The following is a 7,824-nucleotide window of genomic DNA, read 5'->3' on the forward strand; positions in this document are numbered from 1 at the left end:
CATAATGCAATTATAAGAAAGAAAACTAATATTTATGCTGGACTTTATTGCATTTTCACCCATGTCAATTAATGGCCTTTGACCAGAAGAAAATTCAAAATCCTATGCATATTCAATTTTCACAACACTTTAGTGTTCTTTAAGTTATAATAATTTATTATTTTTTTGTTTTATGGTATTGGCAGTTTTTAAGACTAGAAGATAATTACTTTTTATTATTATTTTGTTGTTGATAAAAATGTATTTTTTTATTCATTTATTCATATGTGCATAAATTGTTCAGGCCATTAAATTACCCTTCAATACCCTTCAGTCTGTCTGGTTTTCTCTCATGAATGAACTGAGGTGAAGCACTGTGGTGGAAACACTACAGAATGGAGGCTGAGTTCTTAGTATACCATACCTCGGAGCACTTTCAGTGTGGCGTTCTCATGTCTGGCAGTGTTAACTTGATAATTTGATTAAAGTGGTTTTAAATCAGGATTTTTCCCTGCAAAGAGTTACCACTTTACATTTTGTAATCATTTACTGTTGTGTGAGAAGTTGTGCTACGATGCTGTAAAAGTCCTGTTATTTCTGACTCACGAGTTTTGAGCATCCATCTTTTTTATCTTTTTTTATTGTTGTTGTACTAGGGGTACATTGTGACATTTACCAAAGTTTTTACCGTGTAGCATAGTTGAATTCACCTCTTCCATCATTCTCCTTTATCCCCTTCCCCCATTCCTAGAACAGTTTCAACAGGTCTCATTTTTCCTTTTTCATACATGAGTACATAATATTTCTACCATATTCACCCTCCTTCACCCTTTTCTTATATCCTCCCCACTCCTACTGAAGCCAGCTCCATTTTTGAAAAAACAAATTTTTGTTTGTTTAAGATAGCTGTATAGGGAGTGACATTTCTACACCCAAATTGTTTCATCCCCTTTGTTATTCCCCTTCCTACCTTAGCCCCCTTCTTATGTTGGTTTTAGCAGGTTTTAAAATTCTTTACTCATTCTTGAATAGAAAGTACATCAACCATATTCACCTTCTTAACTTTCTTCTTTTACCCTCCCTCTCCCGTTATTGACCTCCCGCTAGTGTGACCTGTTTTTTCATAATATTGCTTATATTTATATTGGGCCTATTGTTCCACATATGAGAGAAAACATGTGGCCTTTGACTTTCTGAACCAGGCTAACTTCACTTTCAATCATGTTTTAAGCATCTGTCTTGATCCTTCACTAAGTCAATTGCTATAATGACAGTTGAAATGGCAATTTCAAATGTCATCATTCTTGGACATTTCTCTTAACTTCCCTCATTCAATAAACCATTTGAAACTAACATCACTGTACTATTGGAAGGCACAGATTCAGTAATTACATAGCTGGATATATATTCCCAGGAGACTTTTGTTGGTTAAAATTAGTGATTTGAACATCTTAAACAGAAAAGGATGGGTTTCATCAGGAAATCATGGAAATATAGTAATCCTAGTTACTGAAAGTGATATTATAATAAGTAAAATGGATAAATATTGGAAGAAAATTTGCTTTCTTAATATTATACATAGAGATGAATATAAATGATTATATTTATTTCATCAGAAACTCTGAGGATGTTATCTTAGAAAGAAAGCTTCAAATACTTTGTGGGTAGGTATAGCTTGAGGACAGATTTTCTGGTCAATCAATAAGACAATTATAGATGCTGTTTATTTTTTTTAGCAAGACCAATGGGCTACAAGATTTTCATTAAACAGAAACAATTCTTGACAGTTTTCCCCAGAATCCTCACAAAGTTACAACAGGCAGTAGGAGAGAAAAGGGAGCAAACATTATCTAAACTTACATAGCTGTTCATGGTTAGTGAAGGAATCTGGGCCAAAAAAACAAAAGTTCTGATCCATATACCATGCAGTGTTTTAAAATCCCAGATTTACTGAACCCTTGTGAACTTTGAAAACATAATGCAGTAATGTACTTGAAGGAGTTAATGAGGGAAGTCAGGAGCAATAAAAGATCATAAGACAGGGAGGTCAGGCTAGCCAAAGAAAATGGTGACAAATTGTAACCAGGTGTCTTTATTTCCTGATTCCTCACTTACTGCACATTCAGCTTTCTCTGCACAAAAAAAGGCAGTTTGCGAAATTCCATACAGCATTTGTCAGCGTCAATACTTCTATGCAAGATCTCAGAGTTATTTGCTTAATCTTAACCATCTCAAGGCAGATGATACTATTTGGAAATTACAAGTGGAGTAAAAAAATCTAATATTCTTTGCAATTTAGGAAATTCATAGGAATAGCTTTTGGTGTCCTGATGTTTGTCTGCTATGATTATTTAGGATAAAGTGCACATTGCACATGTGCACAAATCCAACTTATAAAGCATTCTGTAACTACATGTTAATTTTTGCAACACATATGCATTTCATACATTTATGCACTATGAGTTTCTTAAGTCCAAATTTTCTTTAATTGTATAATGCAAACTTTGAGGTTCCTGTGTATTTATATTAATATGTATTTTAGCCCATATTACTACTCCATATGGATACAAATAAACCAAAGAACTTTTTAATCTGGGATGGAGAATAAGGCAAAGACAGATATGGAAAAGAGAAACTGAGAAGAGATACAAAGCAGGAGAGCATTTTCCAGACATTAGACCTAAAAAAATGGACTAACAAAAATGAGGAAAATGAAGGGTGTTCTCTCTTTTCAATGTACTGCAAGGAGATGCACTTTTGTGTGAGTATTTTCATGAAGCTATTTATCAGAGTATTCATACCCAAAGTACTTCTGTTCTAGGTATGTCAGTCTTCAGACATGGGGTATCAGGAAATATTACAGCCATTCTGGATAGTGGATTAATAACCACTGATATCTTGAAAGCTGCAGATGGTTTGAAAAGAAGTAGGCAACCTTCTTGTGTGTGACAATTCATTAGTAATGGATGGCTTAATCTATCAGTAGGCAAGGAATTTATTTTTAATACAATTAAATATAATTCCCTTGAATGAGAATCATACATACATATATATATATATTCCTTCCTATCTAACACACGAAGTAGAATTAATCACTTTTCAAAATTAGGACCTTTTATTTCAAAAAGGTCTTCTCTCTCTCTCTCTCTCTCTCTCTCTCTCTCTCTCTCTCTCTGTATGTGTGTGTTTGTGTGTGCATGTGTGTAGAACTGGGGTTTGAACCGAGAGCTTCATGCAGGCTCTGCACAGCTTGAGTCACACCTCAGGCCTCAAAGATGCTCTTTTATTTAAAAAATACTCATGGCCTTAAAGTGAGGAGAACAGTTACTCTGTCATAATTTGGTAACTTTCTATAAGTTAAAAAAGGGGGGAGGAAATGAAGTAAATTTTATGTTATAAGAAATTTCAGTCTATTACAAGATGACTTAGTTTGGCATTACTTTGTTAGAGATAGGGAAATTATATTCCTGAGTGTTGGTAGATAAATACTCAGGATTGTAGTTATGGATGACCTTTGAGATAGCTGAAAAAGCAACCTATGACTAACATTTAGGAACTGGAGGTTAATGCCTCACCAATATTAAAGGATAAAATATTCAAATTATTATCCATTAAAATAAAAAGAAACAAACTGATGTCAAAACTTGGAAGCACACATGTGAATAAATGAATTTTAAAAAAAAGAATGTAGAATTTTTAAACCTGTTGAAATCACCAGGGACTAAGGAAAAAAAAAAAGAAAAAATACTTGGAAGCAACTAAGATGTGTTTTAGTAAGTTTGTGGATAAATAAACTATGGTCCACGCAGACAATGGAGTATTATGTAACTTTCACTTAATTATGTTTATTATCAAGTGAAACAAAAGCCCATCTGAAAAGGGTATGTACTGTATAATTTAAACTATATGATGCTGGAAAAGGCAAGACTGTGAAAATGATACAAAGAATCAGGGGTTAAGGGAGAGGGAAGAATGAATAAGCAGAGCACTGGAGATTTTTAGAGCAGTTTAACTATTCTATGAGCTGATACAATGGTGGATACATGTCCTATGCGTGTGTGAAAACCCCCAGAGTGCAAAACACCAAAAACACATAGTATGAACTGTGGACTTGGGGTATTAGTGATCTGTAGGTTCACGGATTATAACAGCTATACCATTCTAGTGTGGGAGGTTGATAGTAGGTGCAGGAGGGTATATCTGTGTGGTGTCTATGGGAACTCTGCACTTTCTATTCAATTTTACTCTGAACCTAAAACTATATTTCAAAATCCTACTAAATAATAAAAAAACAAACTGAGCTCAACCTATAGAGTAGATACCAAGAAGAAAACTTTTCCTAGTCTGAGGCTTAATGACATGCATATTGTCCATCTGAATAAGGGAGGAATTTTTTCCTAGAGTCTTAGGTATTTTCTCTTCAGAAAGAATAACATATTATAGAAAAATTCCAACTAATGAATTTCTAAATATGAAAATATAAGGTCTGCTGACTTGTTTGATGAACTTATCTCAAGAATTAAAACTTAAGAGCTAGGCAAAATTATGTAAGAGTTTTAACTTTCACTTTTAGAAGGCAAAATTAATCATGTTCTAGGAACCAAGAAGTAGGAAATTTGTAAATTTAGTTTTTATTTAATTTTGTGAAGTCTTATTTTTATCTTAGGAGCATTAGCTATAAAATTTACTGGATTGTGTATTTTTAGTGGCACAAATAAGTATAAGAAAGAAGGAGGAAAAATCTTACTTCATTTCAAATTTTGAGAAAGAGAAATTACTGTAGGATAGAGTAGTTGATTTCAACCACTAATGTAGAAATAAACAAAAAATAATCCCTTTAGTAAACAGGAGAAAGTAAAAGAAAGAGGGGGTGAAAAAGGGCAAGGCATGTAAATGCACATCTGTAGAAAAAATAATCTTGTAATTTTTCAATATGTAACATTAGAATATTATAGTCATTTGGAAAAAAGAGAATGATGTATGTTTTTCATGATGGAGATACCAGAGTGAAGACAATGGGCTGAGAACAAAGTTTTAAATAGAAGGTTCTTTGTCATTTAGACAAAATTATTTCCTACACTCACTGTAACTTGTCCTTGGTAAGGTGAAACGTAGGTTTAAACCTCCAACTCCTTTTTTCCCCCAGTTGCATAGCAAAATAGAATGTATTGGTATTAAACTACAACTCATTAACTTCTTTGCCTCAGCTATTGACATGACAAGTTGTTTTTAATCTTGAAACTGTGCTAAAATATACTTCGGTTTGCCAAGTCTCTAAAATGGCTTACTGTTTTCTAGCCAGAAAACAAGAAACCAGTAATTTTTAAAATGGGATAATAATTTATGCTCTAATGACCTACACCTACCTCATTTTGTATAATATAGTGTTGTTTTATTTAAATGTTTTAATGTATTCAAACTTAATTTATTACTAGTAAAAACCACTTAGTTGGGATTCTTAAGACTGAATCCCTTTGTCTGTTACTACATAGCAGATATAGCAGGGGCATAATTTGGTAATATTAAATGTTCTCCTCAATTGCACATCAATCTATCTACTCTGAATTTAATGAAATAGTAAACTCCAACTTCAGGACCAGAATCATGTTGTTTTTCGTCTCACTGTATTGTTTACAGAACACTAATAACAATGAAAATCTTATTCTAGTTTCATTTCATATGTATATTATTATTAGAGAAGAATAACAGCAAATAATAAGGTGACTTACTTGCTCATTGTACATAACTTTGTCCAAATAATACATATTAAGGCACAGGAGCCTAGTAGAGATAACAACTAAAACCAGAAGAACATTTCATATTGCTGAAAACAATGATAGCAGTCATTCTCCATCTTTCAATGTATCCTCAAGAAAAGTGACATAAGAAAATAGCAAAAAAGCTACATATTTTTAAAAATCTTTTAAGCATGATTTGAAGACAAAGAATGACTAAAGTTCAAAATACCATAAATAAAAATAGAAAAACATCAAATCCCAAGGAACAAGTTCTCACATAACTCACCTCTACAAACCTTGGTGGTGAGCAAACACAGGCCAAGAAAAGCTGGAGGGAAAGAAGATAGAAGGGTACTTTGAAGGAACTGGGAAGTAAGGGGAAAAATAGCAGATGGGATTGCTTAGAGTCTTGCAAAACTAAAGAGAGCCGAGTTTCAAAGATGCATAATCTCTTCCCCAACCACCATGCCTGAAAATAAATAAATAAATAAATAAATCCACTCAAGGGTTTTATTTTACTTTCAAGGGTCTTAATCTACTCACAAAAGAGGGTGCCATTGAGCTACAAATTCTGTAAAATAGCTAAAATATAGAAAACAGAGTACATTATACAAAAATCGGAAAACAAAGTTCAACCCCCTGTAACTTTCCACTGACAGTAAGCTTTTTCTCAGGGTTAAATTTTTCACAAACAATCCTTTAAGATTATGAAAAATGAGAACCACTGAATTATGAATTTAAAAACTAAAAGTGGAAAATCAAAGAAAGAGAAAAGGAGATGAATTGAATTTGGCAAATAATCAGAAATGCTGAAAATACTATTTAGAAAAAAAAGCAAATATATCATGTCTATGAGAGAATAAAATTAAACTGAAATTTTGCCAAGAGCATAAATTTTAGGTATTATCGCACCCAAAAATGTAGGTTAATTGTGTGACATGATGGAGATATTAATTAGCTTGATCGTAATGATTGTTCCACTATGTACATCAAAATCTCATGTTGTACACATTACATATACTAAAATTAAGTTTAAAAGCTTCCTAACAATAACTTAGGACAGTAGTATTAAAAATAGAGAAAAAGAAAATTCTTGAAGTATAAAAGCCCAAAAAGAACAGGATAGAAACAGCAGATAAGCAAAGAAGGACTAATATTTGGATAATTGGAGTTGATAAAAATGGAAATAACACATTGGAACCGAATTACTATTTATAGTTGTAATCGAAAATGACATTGCAGAAATAGAAGGCTTGAGTCTGCCAATATAGACAGGATGACCCGAGATCTGGGGGAGATTCCCTAGAATGACTAATCCTGAGAAACATGCTAGCAAAACTATTAAACTTGAAAGACAAGGAAGAAAATGTCAAGGATGCTGTGAAAAAAGAGCAATAAATTTCAAGAAAAAGAATATTTACATTAGCAACAGAAGGTCAAAACTATGTTACAAAGCCTTTATCTCCTTTTCTGTTGTGTGTTGTGTTTGTTTTGGAAGTTTCCAAGAATATTTGGAGATGAGTTAATCTTAGTGACCAATGAATCTGAATTATGAAACTGATGGAAGGACTTCTGATGAATGTAAACACAGCTGAAATATAATTAATGACAGTACATATGGCAGCTCTCCAGAAAGGTTAACACACTAACAATGAAGACAAATGACATGAAATTGGTATCAGCAAAATTTGATTCACTCTGTTTTCTCCATTTCTCTCCAGTCCTCTGCCAAGTCCATGGCTGCCAACATTGAGTAACTCCCTAAACTCTTAATCCTCACTGGGACAGTTCTTCAACAGTTCCTTATTATTTCATATCCAGACCAGGCAGCTGAGGATAGAGATTGTAGTAATGATGATGGATTAAAAACAACATCTAATGTACAAGAAAAAGGAAAGAACTTTAGAGTTGTTTCAAGTCCAGTTTAGGTAACAGGTATTTATATAATTATCTCTTAGTTAAATTTTCTGTTTGCAGTCATTATCACCTGAATCAAAGTAGCATCTCTACATCTGTGAATGATAGTTCAGGAACAGGGAAAGAATTTGCTTCAGCATTTGGGAGGAAATTATTTCACTAAGCATGGAGAATTGTTTTTGGAATTTTT

This window comes from Castor canadensis, chromosome 3 (assembly GCF_047511655.1).
Source record: "Castor canadensis chromosome 3, mCasCan1.hap1v2, whole genome shotgun sequence".
NCBI classification, from domain to species: domain Eukaryota; kingdom Metazoa; phylum Chordata; class Mammalia; order Rodentia; family Castoridae; genus Castor; species Castor canadensis.